At 36.2% G+C, this 21,446-nt stretch overlaps 1 protein-coding gene across 1 annotated transcript in view; it reads right to left on the bottom strand.

Annotated features, from left to right (window-relative positions):
- DMD (dystrophin) overlaps positions 1-21,446 on the bottom strand; it is a 2,307,273-nt gene that overhangs the window by 845,622 nt on the left and 1,440,205 nt on the right. The gene's annotated exons all lie outside the window — the stretch shown is intronic.

Here is a 21,446-nt window from a genome sequence, read left to right as displayed (position 1 = left end):
CTTTGCAACTGGAGAGTGGTTTCTGACTCCCACTATATACAGAAAATCCTGTGTGTGTGTGTTCTCTGATGCCTAACACCACAGTGTCACTTAGTGTCCAGGCAATATATCACACTATATATATTGTATACATACAAATATATATTGTTTTACATTTTTCCCTCTTATGGCAATTTTTTTCCTCAGTTTTTTCTTTCTCCTTTTCTTTGCTATGTTGTTGGTTTTTGTTTAGTTATTTGTTGTTGTTGTTTGGTTATATATATATATTTTTCACTAGCAAGGACTCCTCTATTTTTTCTTATGGTTTCTCATCTCCTTTTATTTTTCTTTCTTTTTAATTTTTCTTGTTTTCCCCTCTTTTGGTAGAGATATTTCTACTCTTCTCATCTTTCCCACGTAAAATTTCTCACACAACACCTAAGAAAGATATCCCTTTCTTCTTCTTTTTTATTTGTACATAATTCTACTTTATTTTTATTTTATTTTATTTTGATTATTTTTTCTCTTCTCTGAGGGCTGGAGGGTGACTGTATTGGTCTGGGTGGGGGGTCATGGCACTGGTGTAGCTCAAGGAGGCCACAAACTCATGGACTGCGTGTCCTTCTAGCTTTGGCCTTTGGAAAAAAGGTATTGGTAGCTCCTTACTGAGACATGCTGCTGATTTCTTTCTATATTTCGCAGAGGTAGGGTCTTTCCTTTGTCCAGACTGGTAAGGAGCTTCTGACTTTGAGAAACCCATCCAGCCTGGCCCCTGTAAGTCCTACAGCTGTGGGTATAGTTAAAGCACCCTGCCGAACACCACCATATCTCCTATCACTCTCTTTCTCTTTTACTGTCCTTTTTCTCTCCTTTTCTTCAGTTCTTTCCTTCCATCTTTCTTTTCTTTTTCCTCTTTATCTTTTTCTTTTCTTTCTTCCTTCTGGCTCTTTATCCTTATCTTATTTTTGGTCCCTACCAAAAGGCCACTTCAACAGCTAAGCTCTGAGAAAAGGAATTTAGCAAAAGAGGTAGTGAAAAGGAAAAAATAGGGAAGGAAGAGAAAAAGAAGAAAACACACACGAGGAGGAACCAACAGAAAGGATTCTGGTAACATGAAAAACCAGAATAGAGCAATTCCACCAAGGGATCATGAGGTAGCTACCACAGAAGATTCCACCTATGAAGAATTAATGTAAATAACAAAAAGGGAACTTAAAATATGGATGGCAAAAACTCTTGTTTTGAGGGTGTTGGCCTGGGGAGAGATTTTATGAAGAAGACCTCAGTGGCAATTGGGACAACAGCAAAATGAACAAATGGGACTTAATTAAACTGAAAAGCTTCCATACGGCTAAGGGCACAACAATTAAAGAAAATAGACAAATTTCATTATGGGAAAAGGTATTGGCATATGACAAATCTCACAAAGGCTTGAAAACCTGGATCCATAGAGAACTCGAATTAATTAACAAAAAAGAGCAAACAATTCCATCTATCACTCGGCACGAGACATGAACAGAAAGAACTTTCTCTGAGGAAGACAGATGAATGGTATCAAGCATGTGAAAAAATAATCACCATCCCTAATCATCAGAGAAATACAAATCAAAACCATCCTGAGATATCACCTAACCCCAGTGAGAACAGCCCATGTCACGAAATCCCACAGTTGCAGATGCTGGAGCAGGTGTGGAGAGAGAGGGGGACAGTTTTACACTGTTGGTGGGACTGCAAACCAATACAGCCTCTTTGGAAAGAAGCATGGAGAGTCCCCAATGTGACATTTGACCCTGTAATCCCACTATTAAGCATCTACCCAGAAAAAAACTTGTTATATCAGAAAGACATTTGTAGTAGGCTGTTTATCACAGCTCAATTTACAATCACCAAAATGTAGAAACAACCTAAATGGCCATCACCTCCAAAATGGTTTAATAAGTTGTGGTATATGTATAGCATGGAATACTATTCAACTCTAAGAAAGGATGGCAACTTCACATCTTTTGTATTAACCTGGATGGAGTTTGAAACACATTCTTCTCAGTAAAGTATCACAAAAACGTAAATGTAAGTATCCAATGTAGTCAATTTTATTAATAAGCCAGTAGATGATCTAACACACCCACATAGGAGAAAAACTTAGTTATATTCAATTTTGAGGAGGGGGAATGAAGGAGAGGGTAGAGGAAGGGAGGGTTTGGTGTGCTCTTCCTTCCTTTTCAGTGTGGGGCACAACTAAAAGAGGGGCTCTACCTAACAAATTCAAAAATTGTTCTCTTGGCTTGGCACCTGAAGCACAGTGGTTACCATGCCAGCCACATGCACTGAGGCTGGTGAATTCAAATCTGGCCCAGGCCTGCCGAACAACAATGACAACTGCCACAACAACAATAAAATAGCCGGGCAAGCTATTGTGGTGAGTGCCTGTAGTCCCAGCTACTTGGGAGGCTGTGGCAAGAGAATAGCTTAAGCCGAAGAGTTTGAGGTTGCTGTGAGCTGTGATGCCACAGCACTCTACTGAGGACAACATAGTGAGACTCTGTCTCAAAAAAAAAAATTGTGATCTAGTTGTTTGTATCCTTATAATAACCTGAAATTAATAAATAAGTAAACAAGCAAACAAACTCATACTTTCTATATGTTTTCATTTCTGTGGAAACAATCGATACCTCTAATACTTATTGTGAATAGATAGATACACATTTAGAAACTAATTTCAAAAAGAAACAATATAAATGAAATGCATGCATATAAACATTTTGAAAATAAAAAAAATTACTGTTTGACATTTGTTAATTTCATTTTATAGGCATTAGGAGGTAAGTTAGATTATTTAATTGAATAAGTTTTTGATTATTATTAATCCAAAAATGATGATGAAATTGTCTTCCTACAATTGTTATAAATAAGTTTTGTATTTTATTAGGCCTGTCATTCATTTTAAAGTAGAAACATAGGTAAAATAACTTGCTATAATGAGTAAATACAGTAGGAGAATTTCCTTTTCAAATAAGGAGAAATATACATGGAAGTTTAGTATTATTTCCAAAGAATATGATATAGATGCTGAATTCTGAACCTCTTCTACCTAAAAATATGAATTATACTTGCTTGAATTTCAACTTAATTGTAAATTCTACCTCATGTGACTCCACACTAAATACCAGATAAATAAAATTTTATATGTGAAAAACAGAACTATAAAAGTAATGATAATATAGGCAAATACTCTTATCATTTTAATTTTAAAATTATCATTTTTATTTAAAAATCATAAAGTAATAGACTTAAATTCACCACAATGTAAAATTTCTTTTCATAATAAATGAAACTAACAAAAACAAAAACAATCCATCTTTTTCACAGACACTCTTAAGACATGATTTGAAAGGCCCTAAGGATAGAAACATTTTCAGAGATCAACAGGATAAAGACTAACAGTTAATAGGAAAAAAAAAAGGACAATGATCAGGAATCTACAATTCATAAAAGAAGAGCTTTATATAGCCTATGGGTTTATTACAATTGCTGATTAAAATTGTTTAACTTTACCAGGAAGCATAAAAATGAAAATTCAAAGGGGTAATAGCACACCTACTGACTTGCCAAAGACTTTTAAAAATATAGTATCTTGTATTACCATATGACACTGTCATCCAACAGCAAATGTGTGGTGAATTGAATCCTCTCATATACTGATGGCAAGTAAATTAGAATATCCCTGGGTGTGGGGGCTGAAAGGAAGGGAATGGGATAGGTTTCTGTACTTCATATCCAAAGTCTGAAACATAGTTCTTTCCTTAGACTAGATATTTTACTGCTAATAATTTATCCTAAAGCAATAATATATATAAAATATCCTAAAGCAATGATATATATGTGTATATATATATATATATATATATAGCTTTAAGAATGTTCTCTATAGGGTTATTTATAGATGCCAAACATTTAAAATAGCTTACATGTCTTCCAATTGGGTATGGGTTACAAATTACGGAATATCCATACAGTGAAACACTATGCAGCCATTTTATTTATTTATTTATTTATTTGAAATAAAAATTATTTAATGAAGAACTGATACAATTATAAATAACAAATATAAGTGACCATAAGAGAATTTAAAACATAAAAATAAAAGAATTGGGGCATTTTCTATTTAGAGCACTGAATTTGGGCTATGTAATCATATACTGCACATTGTAATATCCTTCTAATTGGGATATATTAGACAACTGTATTAGGTAACGTTGGGCTTACAGAAATGGAAACTCTTAATTCAAAGTGGTTAAAACTATTGAGAAATGTATTATCTCACACAAGTGGAAATTCCAATACGGGTCAAGTTTTTCTTTTTGAGAGAGAGTTTGACTATGTTGCTCTGGGTAGAGTGTCATGGCGTCACAGCTCACAGCAACCTCAAACTCCTGGGTTCAAGCGATTCTCTTGCCTCACCCCCCCACCAAGTAGCTGGGACTACAGGCACTGGCCCACAACACCCAGCTATTTTTAGAGATGGGATCTCGCTCTAGCTCAGGCTGGTCTCGAACTCCTGAGCTCAAGTAATCCACCCACCTTGGCCTTTCAGAGTGATATAGGCGTGAGACATCATGCCTAGCCAATAAGCCAAGTTTTGAGATGGCTCAGCGGTATTATTTGGCATCCAGGTTCTTCCTGTCCTTCTTGTCTGCCATATTCCATGTAAACTTGATCCTAATACTGGCAGAAAGATGGCTGCAGCTCATCCAGAGACAACAGTGATTAGTGGAGGAGGAGATATTAGTTCTTTCTTAGGAGTAAGTATATTGCTATGGCATTACAGGTCCACTCACAGGTGATACATAGGATAGTGGGGAAGGGAAATCTTCCTGGTAGGCAGAACTTCTGAATTCTACATCTGGTAAACCCCTGTGACTAGAAGTTGCCCCATTTGCCAGGAAGGAGAGAAGGGCTGTAACAAGGATCTACATGGTTTATGGCAGAGGCTAATGTTGCAGCTGAATGGACAAGGTCTTGAGAAGGAGTAAGTTTGGAGGAGGACTTATAACAAGAAAATTTGGAAAACAGGTATGCAAATTGACGTAGAATATATGTCTTTTGTGCAAATAATCACCAAAAGTTTCTCTTTTTTGAAGAGGGATGCAGCCATTTTAAAGGCAATGTGGATGTCTATTTAGTGATGTAGGTGCCCAGGCAGTGATGTGGAGGACTGTTTACCAAAAGTTTAGGAGTGTCAATTTCCTGGCAATTGGTTATCTTAGTTTTTTTTTTTTTTTTTTTTTTACAATTCTTCTGCAATGGATATGTATTATGTTTTAATAAGAACATTGTTATTTTAAATATAGGTACACATAGACTTCTTCTGTACAAATAGGTTATACTTGTATGGTACTGAAACTGTGCTAAGGATTGTTTTGGTTATGTATATGACCAACAACTAATAACAACCCTTAAAATACAGGTACTGTTACTGTCCCCATTTTACACGTAGGAAATTGATGACCAGAGGCTAAGTGACTTGTACAAGGTCAGACAGCTGATAAGCGGTACCCAGCTAGGATTTGAATCTAAGAAGTCAGGCTTTGAAGCCCATGCTCTTAACCACTATACTATTATATTTTGCCTCGTATTCTCTTTAGCTATATAACTTTAAGAAAAGATACTGATACGAGTGCAGAAGAAAGTTGCTTTCTTTCATGGCATTTCTTAAAATAAATTCCTTTAGTTATTGATTGTTACTGTGATTTAACTGTAGTAACAATTTAATTACTAGGATTTCTTCATAATTTCGAAAGTATATGGGATGATAAAACCCTATTTTCCTTGCCACTACCAAATCTGTCTTTTAATATTGTCATGCATTGTTTTATTCTCTTGATTCCAGATTCTTTAGCCTTTATTAAAAAAATAGCCCTCAACGATCTATTCCTGTCTCCAATTCTTTATATCTTTCTAATAACAAAGCTCAGTTATTAGACTTACATTGGTCTGTTCCTATCGTCGTCTACTCTGCCGCAAAATGTCTTCTTTTCCCTCAATAAAATATCTCTTTTTCTAATTGACACATATAAAAAACCCTTCCCAATCCTTCATGTTTTGGATAATGAAAGTGCCTCTTCCTCAGAGAAGATTGCCTGATCCCTCTGGATGGAAATAATTATTCTTTCTAATAAACTCTCTAACATTCATTATCTGGGCTACATCATCAGACCCTGTCAGTTATTGCTATTCTCATTATTTTGCTATTCATTATTTCACTATTCTTTTCCAACTTGTGTCTTCTTTCCTTGCCTCTCCCCAAAAGCTTGATAACACACACGCACGGAAACACACACACACACACACACATATAGTTACAATTGAATTGTGCATCTTTGTATACGTCAGTGCCTTCTCTTATGTGGTATAACATTTGTTGAAGGAACAGTCATACAAACCAATTATTTGCTAATACAGCATAGAAAAGAGAAGTCAAAACTGAGGATGAAAAGCAGAACTCTCTTAAAAGTGCTTACATTCTCACATAGGACATTTCTCACTTGGTTGCTCATTTTAGTATATGTGTGAATATCCAAGTTTACGAGAACGATCAGAGTAAGTCTCACTTGGCAGCTGGAGTGGTGAAATTTGATTTGATTCTCTTACAAGAATATAAGAGAATAGGATGTGATCAGTCAAGAGGACTAAGGAAGACATATAGAAGGCTCAATTCTTACATAATTTCTGTAACTTACATTGACATCATAGATTCTACAGCTGGAGACAGGACTAGATATTCATTAATCATAGTATTGGCAGTAACCTCATCTGTGTAATTAATTCAATAAATATAAATATTTACCTAGTAACTATTTTTGTTCCAAACAGCACCCTGTATATTATCTATAAATTTGTTTCTTTAGTTGATTGAACTTGGCCATTATACGGCTAAGTCTAAGTCTCTGATGCCAACATCTTTTCACCTTAAAAAAAGTCGATTAACAGTGTACTCTGAATGCATCTTAAATAAATACTCTCTTGTTATCAACCCCAAAAAAATCTTCTAAAGTTTAATACCAATTAAATAATTCATTTGAACCATCATCTTTTGGATAAAATGCATGTGGTATGATATGAAGTATTTGGAGAACTCATTTGCCTCACATATTTTTCAACCTCAATAAATTAAAGGTGCTAGAGAATCAGACTTAAGAAAGAAATAGTCCCCCCGCAATACTCTATTATATTTTACAACTGGTCACATGATAAAATATCCCTCGCTAGGAGGTCATTTATTTTCTTTCCCTCTAGAAATTTAATAAAATAATAATGAATATAAAACTGAAAAATACATTATAATTATAAACTACCAGACATTTAAAAATTATACATCCATGTGTAATTTTTAAGTGACTAATTACAAATCATTTTTAGGGCAGTCACCCTCCAATGGCCTAGCTATTGGGATTTTATTTTAAAGTCAGTGGATTTAATTTTTAAAACAGGTGGCTTTTACTTGCAATGTTTATAGATGTGTATTTTCTGTATAGCTTCCAGATTGAAGTCAATGGAATGGTGAAACATCCTGTATCAAATCACAGTGTATATTAGTTATATTGCATAACCACTTCATTGCCACACATGGATTTTGTTAGTGTTGCTAAAGATCTCAAATGCATAACACATGATAAGGTAAATGAATAGTTCTAGAAGATTTCAAAGTCAGTAAAATTTGATGTACAATGAATCGGTCTGCAGTCCTTGGAGAACCCTGCCCTCATTACCACACTAAACCTATATTGGCTTTTCAATAAACCTTGGTGTTCATGAGCAGCATTCTTGTTCATTAATTTCTTACTTTGCACTATAAGCAAGTAACTCCATGGCAAAAAATCCTTCATAGTACACTTAGTCCATAGAAAGTAAATTTTGACTGTTCATCTTGATTCAAACCTACCCTAACATTAGGTAACAAGCTCTGTAGCAGCTCCTGTAGGCCTTGGACAAGTAAAGTAAATTGGTGAAATTGATTTGGCCAAACTTCCATAGCTGTCTTTCATCTTGTAAACTGACTTTTATAGGGATTTCAAACCTCTTAACTATCTACCTACACACCCACTCTTTACTATATAACAGGATTTTGATCACATATTGTTTAAACTCTAGAATAAAACACAAAGAAGTTAAAATGTAATTTTAAATGACACATACCTACTCAGTGGAAGCCTTGTCACAAATTAACCTCATGGTTTTTTCCTCCTCCCCCCCAGTCATGGTCTTTCTAAAAGAAGGGCTCTAAAAAGTAGCTCTGAGGAAGAACTACCTTATTCTCACACTCTTCCATCACCAACCTCTGACCTTACTTGCTTAAAGGACCTTAGTGACAGCCTGTCTGACATAGAAAAAGGTTCCTTGGTTTCTTAGAAAACATTGTTATTAATTTTCAATTTTCTCATTTTATTTGATAAAATTCAAGGAAAACAAAGCCATAATCTGTATAACTTTAAGCAAAGGAATTATAACAAATAACAATACCTGGCATGTATTAAATTAGTACTTATAGGGTCTGTTAAAATTTGCTTTTGTAAAATAGAATTTTAAAAACCAGAATATACTCTTTTTGGCTTTCATACAGCACTATACTCCAGAATATGGATTTCAAAAAAAAAACACACCACATAAAGACAGCCTCAATTTTAGAAGTTTCATTTGAGACTTGGCGTCTGTTGCTCAAGTATCTAAGGCACCAGCCGCATACACCTAAGGTGGCGGGTTTGAATCCAGCTCGGCCCGCCAAACAACAATGACGGCTGCAACCAAAAAATAGCTGGGCGTTGTGGCGGGTGCCTGTGGTCCCAGCTACTTGGGAGGCTGAGGCAGGAGACTCGCTTGAGCCCAGGAGTTGGAGGCGGCTGTGAGCTATGATGCCACAGCACTCTACCCAGGGGGATAGCTTGAGGCTCTGTCTCACAAAAAAAAAAAAAAAAGAATAAAAAAATAAAAAGCAGTATGATTATCTAAATATAATTTTAACTTTAAATTAATTAAAATTAAATACAATTTGAAAATTAGTTCCTCATTTATACTTGCCACATTTCCAAGGCTCAAGAGCCACACTGCATTGGACAGCACACATATAGAAAATCTGAATCCCTACAAAACAGTTGTTATCTCGGCTACTGCTACAATCCATACTACATCACTTGCTTTACTACTGTTGCAGCTAAAAGACTTGGTAATCTTTATGACTATTTAAAAGTACATTTTAGAAAATAATTCAAGAGTGTCCAAATACATGCATCAATTCAACAGTTTTCATTACCATGAATTGTTGCTTTTAATCTCAGCATTTTCTGGCTAGAAAGGTTCCTGTTTTCAAAAACTTACCAAAAAAACACCATACGAAAAAGGAGCTCTATTTCTTTTCGTTATCTGAATGAAATCATTTTATAGTGATGTTGAAAAATATCAGGATTAAAAACTATTTGTGTAACAAATGGCAGAATCTGCATAACTCACATTCATATTTTCTCAGGTTAACATTCCATAGTGTTACAAATTGATGCATTACTATTATTTATACCATAAAGCCAAGGCATACTACGTTATCCATTAAATGAAACATGTCTAACGAAGAAGGAAATAAATGTTTCTGGGAGTTTTAATCTCATTTACAAGCAGAAGAATAATGTAGAACAGCTACTCCTGGAAATGGTGATGCTTAGGGAGAGTGTTTATTGGTTTTGAAAAGAACAATGGGAGGAGGTGGTGTTGTCATATGTTGAATTGAAGCTTTGCTCGGTGTGCAGACAATATGAGGAGAGTGAGTATAATTTGGAGATAGGTGGGCCTCTTCCTACTACCCAGAAGAGAGACAAGCGCAGAAGGGAAACAGCACAGAAAGGAATTTGAAGAAGAAAAGAAATACTGGATTTCTTTGGAAACAATGAGAAATCTGGGCAGAATTCAAATAGTTTTGTTTTCTTTCAGGATTGTTGTTATCAGCTCCTTTCAAAAAGAGTCTATGGCAGGGGGGAAGAAACTATGGCTCTAGGATCAAATCCAGCTCCCACCTGTTTTTGTGTGGTTGGGGAGCTAAGAATGATTTTTACATTTTAAATAATTGAAAAAAAAAACACAGGTGACATGAATCTTATATGAAATTCAAATTTGTGTCCATAAATAAATTGTTAGGGGACCCAGCCATGCCCATTCATTTACTTATTGTTTTGCTAACATATTATGGTTGCTTTTGTCTTATGATAGTAGCATTGATTAGTTGAGGCAGAGACTTTATGTCCTGCAAAGCCGAAAAGATTAACTATCTGGACCTTTACAGAAAGTTTGTTCACATCTGCTTTAAATGACCAAGGAGTTGTGGTCCAGCCTCCAGGCCATGTCTTTCCCCCCGCCTGTCTTCCAGAGCTGCTTTAAGGGATGGGTGGATGCAGCCACTGCCAGAAGTTTAATGTATCAGAAAACAACAACAACTTTTAAATGTAGTATCCACTAAACCATCTAACTTGGAAGATGGACTAGACTGAGCTGTCCAGTGGAAATTTTTAAAAATTCACAACTCTCCTGGCCTGTTGTTTAGGGAGATTGTAGCCAGGATGTGGAAATGCCTGATTCAGCTGGGCCATCCACCTGGGACCAGCTGGCTGAAGCTTGCAATCGCAGTCAGCTGAAATTAGGAACTTGAGTATTGTGCGTGGTAGATGCTTAGCGAGAGCAAATTATCTATATTATTATTAAACTTTAATATCTTCTCATTTGCTTTCCAAGAAGTCATGTGGCACAGTAAACAGAAAAAGAAAATGAAAGAAAAATGTTAAAAATGGGAATGATATGCCAACAAAAAAGCCGGAAAAAAAAAAAAACAAATTTTCTACCACTTTTGTTGCTTGAAGAAAAACATCTTTTCAAAATGAGAGGCTTTTATGGAAGGGGGAAAGTCAAAACCTTTAAAAAGAATGCTGTTATTATATCCTATAAATTGTTTCTAGCTTTGATGAATATAGAACTTTGCAGGTGAATACACTTGCTGTGAATCATACAACTGAGCACCTGAAATGTGGCTATTTGGAATAGAAATGGGATGTAAGCATGAAACACTCATGGGATCCCAAAGGCTTAGTACCAAAAAAAGAATGCAAAATACCTCAAGACAGTCACGCGTCACTTAATGACATGGATACATTCAGAGAAATGTGTTTGTTAGAGGACTTTGCTACTGTGCAGACATCATGAAGTATACTTACACAAACCCAGACGGTGTAGCAGGCTGCACACCTAGGCTATATGGTATAACCTATTGCTCCTAGGCTATAAACCTGTTACTGTAGGCAACTGCAAAACAATGATAACAATTCGCGTATCTAAACTTAGAAAAGATATAGCAAAAATATCATATTGTAATCCTATGGGACCACCATCCTAAATGTGGTCTATCAGTGATGAAAACATCATTGACTACATGATAGTATTCTTGCACTGATTACAATGACCAAAATGATATCATTTTAGGTACATTGGGTTAAATAAAACATTTTATCAACAATAATTTCACCTGTTTATTTCATTTTTACATTTTAATGTTGCTAATTTGTATGGCAATCACATATGGGGCTCACATGTATATACATATGTAAATATATATGTACACATGTACATGCATACACATAGACATCGAGGGGACCGACGCAATGTATACACATTCCGAAAAAGGAAAAAAACATATTAAATTTGTAATACTCAAATCGCATTTGACTTCTGCCATTATAAGAGGTACTCAAGGTGACTTGTATTTACCTTTTGTCATAGTCTATATTCTCACAATTTTAATATATTTTTTCTTTTCTTAAAATGTGTATACATTTTTTGGCACCCTCTGCATACATATATATACACTTTACTTTTTGAACGGCACTAGTGTAGAGTACTGGGCAGTTTGGAATAGCAGAAAACTATTAAATAAAAGATAATTCATATGTCTAAAAACTCATGTGTCTCTTAGTACATCTTCTAAGTGCCTCATTTTAATAAAAAATAGAAGAGGCATTTATATGAATATAAAATCAATTTCTTCTTATCCCCACTAAATGAGGATCAAATTTTTTTTTTGAGGATCAAATATTTTAAGTAAGCAGCATGAAGGAGCACCAAATATTAGCTTGTCTCCAGCAAGCTGTCGCCAATTTTCCTACACTCATCGGGCAAAACAGCCTTATGTGTGTGTTAATTCCATCTGTTTAATCTCTGGCCTTCATGTTTAATTGAGCTCTCATGCTAGGGGCTCTGGAGACTGTCCTCCAACCACATTGTGCAGAAAACCAGAGCTCTAGGGTTTCATTTGAAAAGCAACATTGCTTGGCCCACATCGTTAGACCCCAGGCTGCATATCACGGGATGCTATACATGAAGTTCTCATCTGTGGGGGAAAGGTATTGAACAAACGAACAGCTGCACATGGGGAACATAACTGTCACATAAAAGAAAGGGAAAAGGAGGAGGGAGACCTGGCTCCATTCCTGGGTCTCAGATGAGGCTCTATTCCTGGTGTGGCTTCCTCTGCAAGAGGCACAGGTAGCATATTCGAGGGGAGAAAAGCCAGAGGGATGTGCGGCCGTAAAAGGGAAGTTAGAGTTAGGAGAGGGCACCTATATCATACTGGGGGGTGCAGGTGGTAACAGGGGACTGGAAGCCAGGCCCTCTCTGCCACTGTTTGTGGAATCTGGGGGCCTTCACTGACTATCTTTGGAACTCCATTTCCTCAAGTGAAAAATACAGACATTGGATTAGACTCGCTCTGAAGTCCTTCTGAGCTTGATTGCTCTATGAATAAATCCTGTCTCTGGCAGAGGACAGTGCAATGCACACAGCCCTGGGCCCTGAGCATGTCATTGAGTTTAAAGGAGACAAAGACTGTGTCTGTCTGACACCTGGATGCCTGGGAACATGAACGATGTTCTCTGGGAGTTTATCAGGAGCCTATGACATAGGCCTAAAATGTAGAAAATCCCATGACAACAGGATATCTTGTCACCCTAAGCAGATGTAAGCTTAATTTTCTTCATAACAAGATAATGAATAATATAATAGAGCCTAACAAAGCAATTTTGTCTACAGGCTTAATACCATCAACTGCTATCGTGTTTCAGCCATTTATTTACAGGATTTAAATTTCTTTCCGCCAGATCCGGGATTCCTGCCAGATAACCTGGGTAATGGACCTAGTGCAGTGACCTATACCAAATGGCTAACAATTTTGTCCAGCCCAAGGGCTTTGCTGGTGGGGCTCATCTCCCAGCCCTGGCTAAGCTGGCAGCTACATTCTTGATGATGTGGCAACATTTTAGGCTCTGGTTTCCAAGAGCTATCAGTGACCGAGTTATTCTTAGGCCTTGGGAACCCCCACGTTGAAGAACAGGTTAGGAAAATGAAGAGATATGAAGTCTTGAGGGGAACATCACAGAAGTTTTGGGACATCCAGAGGATGTTTGTGGATTAAAGGGAAAGTAATGTTCCTTCGAAAGGCAAACACAGAACTTGCTTCTAATTTCCCCATTTCCAACTCATTCCTCAGAGGCTAAGTGTGAAGAGGAACAGTTCAATATGAGTAGAATAAAAATCTCGATTAGTTATTACACAAGGTAACATGAAACAATCCCAGGCTTTACAGTTCATGTTTGAGAGAAACTGGGTAGCATCTTCCTAAATTTGACAATAATTTTTTTTTTGAGACAGAGCCTCAAGCTGTCCCCCTAGGTAGAATGCTGTGGCATCACAGCTCACAGCAACCTCCAACTCCTGGGCTCAAGCAAGTCTCCTGCCTCAGCCTCCCAAGTAGCTGGAACCACAGGTGCCTGCTACAACACTTGGCCATTTTTTTTGGTTGCAGCCGTCATTGTTATTTGGTGGGCCCAGGCTGGATTCGAACCCACCACCTTAGGCGTATGTGGCTGATGCCTTAGCCACTTAAGCTACAGGTGCCAAGCCGACAATAAATTCTAACAATTCACATGACATCACCATTAGAGTTGTGAATGTGAAAGAATTTTTCTGAAACTATAAACAATGAAAGTCAAATTTTAATTAAACACTGGGTGTAGGGGCTCACATTTCTAATCCTAGTATTTTGGGAAACCAAGGCAGGGCGATCATTTGAGCCCAGGAGCTTGAGATTGCTGTGAGCTATGATGATGCCACTGCACTCTAGTCCTGGCAACAGAACAAGACCCTGTCTTTAAAAAAAAAAAATTTTTTTTTTACTTAATCATGCCAGGGGAAAGACAAAATTATCTTTTGATTCTTCCACATAAAGGGGTGATAAAAAGATGATGCACTCAGAAAGGAAAAAGTATTTCAGAGAGCTATATATTCTAGCATTATAGAAGCAATTTGTTATTTAAAAATTCTGCTAATTTTCTCGATTTTGTGATGGATGTTATATTTGTCAGCTTTATAAAAATACTCATGTTCATACTTAATGTTGTATTTTTCCTGTTATATTCTTTTTTTTTCTTTGCAGTTTTTGGCTGGGGCTGGGCTTGAACCCACCACCTCCAGCATATGGGGTCAGCGCCCTACTTCTCTGAGCCACAGGCGACGCCCTTTCCTGTTATATTCTTTAACTTAAGAAGACTGTCAACGTGGAACATGCTTCTAGCCCCACAAAACCTGGATCTACTTTTGCTCATCCTTTCACCTTGAGTACAGAAAACAAATTTACTCACTACCCTAAAATAACCAATTTGGCATAAGCACTGAAAAATGGGTGTTTTTTTCCCCCTTTAACTTTGAAAACTCAATTGCTTCTTATAGATGTAAAAATGTAAAAAATGGTAAAAATAAAATACAATTTTGTCTATGCTTCATAACTACTTTTGTACATTAAAAATATCGATTTAGTTTTGTTTCGATCTAAAATTTAAACAGAATTAACCAAAGTTCTCCTAGAAGATTTTACAATTTGTTTCCTAAAGGGATGATGGTTTAAATAATCCCATAGGGTTTTATCTTTTACCTGCTGCCATTAAATTGTTAGACGTGTAATTACTTAACACGCAACAGGTTGTAACAGGGAAAGTGACAATTTAGAGGCTGAGACAGAACAATGGAGAATACCAGGAATTTAATTTTTATGCATCATTTGTTCAGGAAGACACATCATGAGGGGGAAATAGCTTTGAGGAAGTTCAGTGAGGGTTGCCATTTAGTTAATTAACTTAACCATTTTCATTAGCAGACTCAATATTGACTTTAGAATAATGTCTGCTTAATTTCTTTCAAGCAGTGCATAGGTATGACGCATCGTCAAAGGTAAAGTAAGAAGACAACCTAGGTTAAAAAAAAAAATGTCAGCAAAGTATCTGGCATACATTCATAAACTTCCATTATGGTGTGTTCTTCCAAACTTTTACGATCTGACCTTAGCATAGGCACGTTATTTCAGCTGCTTAGCACAGGATTTGTAATAATCTCAATTTTATAAGAAAGTGACTTTCTAAATTGGTTGGAGACGACTAAGACAATGCATAAATCCAACACGCTGAATATAATTTTCTGCTTCAACTGACAATCTAGCCTTCTGAAAAACAGGCTTCCTTTTTACCCTTTTTTGGCCATACTCATTTGATGTGTCTTCATATGAGAATAAATAAACTCAGCGGGTTCCTATTGATTTTTGGAGGGAGAAATCTCATCTGGACAATTGAAAGAAAGTGAAGACCAACTGATGAACAAATACGTGACGAAAATGGAAGAGAGAAACAACAGCCAATGAAGAGTAACTATCAATATGGTTCTGTAATAGGACTGATTTTCAAATCTGGATTTTGTGGTCTCTAGGAGTTAGAAGGTAGCCAGCCCTACCCATTTATTTTTAATTAATTTAAAATATGATGGTAAACATTCCATGGAGCAATGATTTATTTTTTGAACAGTAATATTCTGAACCAGAGCACATAGCAGATTCGACTGGGTATGGGTTTTTGCTTTGTTTTGTTTTAATATGCATATCCAAGCCCCGTACCAGAATCTGATTCAGTAAGTCAGTAATAAAGTCCTCCCTCTGAATCTGATTTTCATATTTACGATTTGGAAATAGATGCCTAGAGCCCACTGGTACAAACACCCCTGCTACAATTCCATAGAGACTGCAGTGTCCGTTAGTAGTAAGAACATGGGAACGCTTCTGGGTTAACGTTTTATTCTCATTCACGATCTGCCTTCACCTCAAATTTAGTAAGTCTAAAACGGCAGTCAAGTGGAGCACAGGAAAAGCAATTAAGAGTTGGAAGGCCTCTGTTTAATGATCTGCTCTATGACTTGCGTGCTATCTGATCTGACTTCTCTGGGGCATCCACACTAAGCCAGTTTCTTCTTTTGGAGAACAGAGCCCACAATTCTCACAATACTTCTACTCTCCAGTTCCTCTCCACCCTTTTTTCTGTTCTCCATACAGAATTCAGGCTAGAGGCTTCTTGCATCATAATCTCTCTTACATCCAGCCTGGCCTTTTACAGTCCTAGATTAGGAGGCTAGTTCAGGCCCTTATCTGGGCTGGTAGAAACAAAAAAATCACCTCGTTTGTATGTCACCTGTCCCTACCTGCTATACTTCAACCCCTGCATTGCCATCAGATTGAGCTTTCCAAAATAAAACTCAATTTGTAAAAAGGAGTCCCTCCCCTCTAGAAGGATTACCAGAATTTCTTATATGTGCATATAGGGAAAGGGTGAACTATCCATGCTTCTCTGCACATTCTGATACATTCTTCCAGAGCTACATACCACTTATTGGAGGAAAACAGTATTTTGAATCACTTAACTCCCTCATGTGGACTGATGGCAAAAGGCAGTTGAATCTTCTGCCTTTATTAGGACAGAGTTGTGCTCAACAATCATTAGTGGCCATCATTCCCCTGACTCAGAAAGGAAAGACTTGAGATCCCTTAGCTTGGTGTTTAAGGATTTTCAAACTTTTGACCACATACAATTTTCCAATGTGGAACACCACAATTATCTCACTCTACTCAGGAGCAATCCTGCCATAATATTTTGTTTATAGTTTCTTCACCTGTAATACTCTTTCCAAATCCTACTTCAGAATGGAACAATGTCTACACAAGGCCTTCCTTCAACATTGAGGTCCAAGGCTATTTTGCTCCTGCTGCAGTATATTTGAGAAAATAATTGTCTGCTCTTAGGTACTTTCCATATTACTATCTTACCTTTCCTCATGATCATCCTCTCAGCTGGGTTATAAGGTGATGGAGACTGATGGAGGGTTTAGGGCAGTGGGTCTCAACCTTCCTAATGCCACGGCCCTTTAATACAGTTCCTGTGGGTCACGACCCACAGGATGAGAACCGCTGGTTTAGGGTTACTCTGTCTATTACCTCCCTGTAATCTCTACTCTTTTTTTTTTAAACTTGCATATTGCTTTAGTATTTTCTGTATTTTCTAATCTATGGTAATCATAAAGGATTTCATTAGTGTGAGAAGATAATTTAGATGTGTCCTCTGTTATATTATCAATATTCCCACAAACTTAAGCATTTTAGTTCTGTGTCCCTAGTGGGTTTTTTTTCTAACTTATTCATTTACAGTATTTTAAAATTGCCAATAAGAATTATATATACCTACTGTGTATAACATGATGTTTTAAAATATGTATCCACTGGAATGGCTAAATTAAGCTAATTAACATATATATTACCTCATGTACTTATCGTTTTAATCTTAGTAATTTTCAAGAATGCATTGTTATTAAAAATAGTAATCTCTACTCTTTTTTAAGTATCCACTTAGGTTGGCATCATGAACATACTCAATGTTCGATTATTTCTTAAATGAATAAACCCAATGTTTTATTTCTCTAATGAATTAATTCATCCTGAAAACTAACATTTCTGTCAATCAACAATCAATCAACCAACTTCAAAGTAACTTCTCTTCATCAGTGATGATTAATAGTCTTAGTGTCAAATTGGTGATTATTAAGATTGGCAACATAAAATATTCACCCCGTAACTCCTGCTCTCCAAGGTTAATTCTTTGAATCTCTTTTGATATGTATGCAAAGGCAAGTCTGTCCCTTAGCAACATGCTGATCTTAAACCGGGTCAGTTACCCTTACTGAACCAGGATTTCTTTTTCTGAACAAAGGAGACAATATCTACTTCCTACAACTCTTGTGACTCAACTGAGGTAGTATATGGGAAATGCTTTGTGTAGTAGGTAGTGGTTTATAAACTGTATAATTCTGAAAAATTTAGGATGTTTAGATGTTATGATGCAGTTAATGCCAGTGCTGGCTAACCCAGTGAGTAGAGGACAGGAATAACAATATAAAGATAGTATTAATTAGCTAATTAGGTGATGAAAATTAGTAAGCACGCAGACTTTGCAACTAATGAATCTGTGGCTGGAAAATTTAACTAATGATTAAGCTACAACCATTCAATAATAATTTGTTGAGCATCTTTTAGCCATAAAGATTTATATCTTTGGATTTATGTCCAAAGGAAATTCAATAATTACATCCTTTATACTTCTACTTTTTTATACTGGTATGAGCAACAGACTCAAAAAGTGATTTTCCTCTTTCAAGGTGTCAGTTAGCTTGTTGAAGGGTTGGTTGCTTACATCAGGCAGAGGTTTTAAATATAAACCTATTCCCAACAAAACTAAATTCGAAGTAACTCAGGGGCTAACATATAATGTATGGTTAATCTGATTTCTTTTTCACAGAGACAATTATCCAGACTTTTACTTCTTTCAATACTTTATTTCATTGTTTATCAAGAACAATTCTATATAATAAAAACATGTGAACCAATGCAATTTAAAATTTTCTACATATTAAATAAGCTAAAAAAGAGGGATTTATCTAACAAATGCAATAAATACATCCTGGTTCTTTGTACCCTTGATGAATCCCCAACAATAAAAATAATATATATTTAAGCCAAAAAAAAATTTAAAAAGTTTAAAAGGTACAGTTTGATAATGTATTTTCTTTAATATAATATAGCCATACTATTATTTCAACCTGTACTCAATATAAAAAATATTAATGGGAAATCATATATTATTTTTTTCATACTAAGGTTTTGTTATCTGATAAATATTTTATATTTTAGCACATCTCAGTGTGGACTAGTTACATTTTAAGTTCTCATGTAATAGACTGCATCAGCACATTGTACCCCATAAATGCATTAATGTGTACAAGATGTATATGTTTATGACTTAATAAAATAAAACAAAACATACTGTACAGAACTGATCTAAAAGGAAAAACTGGGTATTTTGTCCAAGTTTTTGTTTAAATAAAAACTGATTAAACTTTGAGCGAATATTAATCATTCCTACCAGTCTCTGGAGAGTTTTTTCTCTCCAGAAAATTTGTGATATTATAAAACCAGGTATATTAAACATTGAAGCCACTACTTGAAAAAGATAGAAGACAAAAATCATTGTCACAATAAATACTGCCCATTCCATCCCCACTCCAAACTGGTAACTTTGTTATTTGAAAAATATACATGAGAACACTCTGTAACTCCTGAAAGCAAATGTGAATATAAACTTCTATTTTTGTAAGAATAAGTATATGTTCAAAATTACATTATAGCCTGCTAGGGTGGCTCATGCCTGCAATCCTAGCACTCTGGTAGGCCAAGGCGGGTGGATAGCTTGAGCTCACAGGCTGAAGACCAGCCTGAACCAGAGCAAGACCCTGTCTCTAAAAAACTAGCCAAATGTTGTGGCAGGCACTTGTAGTCCCAGCTACTTGGGAGGCTGAGACAAAAGAATCACGTAAGCCCAAGAGTTTGAAGTTGCTATGAGCTGTGACTGCCAGGGCATTCTACCAAGGGTGACAAAATGAGACTCTGTCTCCAAAATAAAAATAAAGTAAAATAAAATAACATTATAAATGAAAAATTATAGCTCTACCTTTGTTGTATTCTGACATTTCTATTTGCAATAAAGTTGTCTTAACAAAGACAGAGATCTTTGTGAATATAGTAAGAACTTTAGCTACTAAAAAAAAAAAAGGAAAAAAACATTACTTCAATATGCAGTTCTTAACATAAATAATGGCATAAAATTATTCCAAGGATATCCTTAGATTTCACTAAGAAATATTTGCCGGCTCTGCGCCTGTGGCTCAAGTGGCTAAGGTGCCAGCCATATACACCTAAGGTGGTGGGTTTGAATCCAGCCTGGGCCCGCCAAACAATGATGGCTGCAACCAAAAAAATAGCCAAGCGTTGTGGCAGGCGCCTGTGGTCCCAGCTACTTGGGAGGCTGAGGCAGGAGACTTGCTTGAGCTCAGGAGCTGGAGGTTGCTGTGAGCTGTGATGCCATAGCACTCTACCCAGGGGGATAGCTTGAGTCTCTGTCTCAAAAAAAAAAAAAAAAAAAAAAAGAAATATTTGCCATAGCACTCTTGTAAGAAAATAATTGGAATTTCATGGATGCCTACTTAATTAAAAGAAAAACATCACATATAAAAATATGAAAGCTTAAATCGTCATAAGAAATTTTGCATGAAAGATAAGTAACTTTAAATCCCTTGTTTTTTGGAGCCTATCGTCTCTTAAAGAAAATCTCTCACAATCCAATGCAAATTATATCTGCTTTAAGGATTATGACAGCCTAGCTCTCCACCAATCCCATATGCTTTCTGAAATATGGGAGAATAAATTCAATTTTTTGAAATAATTTGTTACTGTACACAAAGGATTATAACAAACATCTTTCTAATGATAAAATAGTGCTTATATCAATATAAAAATATCAAGAGAATGAATTAGCTATATTTTCAAATGTCAAAAGGTGGAAGGAAATAATGTGTCATGGCAGGCTCTAACATGGCACCCAGTGACCTCTGCCTCTTAGTATTTGTGCCCTTGCATAATCTTGTCCCCTTGAGAATGGGCAAGACTTGTAACTTCTTTCTAACAAATAGAATGTCAAGGATGACAGAATGTCACTTCTATACTTAGGCTACGTAAGATTATGACTTTTGCCTTGCTAGCAATCTCTCTATTTCTAGGTCTATTTTTCTCTCTTTGGCTTTCTGGCTTTGATAAGGCAAATCGCCATGTTGCTAAGGTACATGTGGCAAGGAAATGAGGGTGGCCAACAGACATTAAGACTTGAAGGGCCTCCCTCCAACAATCCACACTGAACTAAATCCTGCCAATAATGAAGTGAGCTTGGGAGCAGATTTTTCTCTAACCAAGCTTTCAAATAAGACCCTTGCCCGGGTCAAGACCTAGAGTGCAGCCCTCATAAGAGACACCGAGGCCGAGAATCTAGATAAACCAAGCCCATACGCCTGACATGTCCTGAAATTTTAAAAAGCATATTTTGTTTTAAGCCTCTACATTTATGGTAATCTGTTAGGCAGAAGTAGGTAACTAATATATAATCATATAAACTTTTAAAGAAACAAATAGGATGATATAT

The sequence above is a fragment of the Otolemur garnettii genome, unplaced genomic scaffold, assembly GCF_000181295.1.
Source record: "Otolemur garnettii isolate 467f Iridium unplaced genomic scaffold, OtoGar3 scaffold00072, whole genome shotgun sequence".
In the NCBI taxonomy this organism is placed as follows: domain Eukaryota; kingdom Metazoa; phylum Chordata; class Mammalia; order Primates; family Galagidae; genus Otolemur; species Otolemur garnettii.
This window is presented reverse-complemented; position numbering and strand designations above follow the sequence as displayed.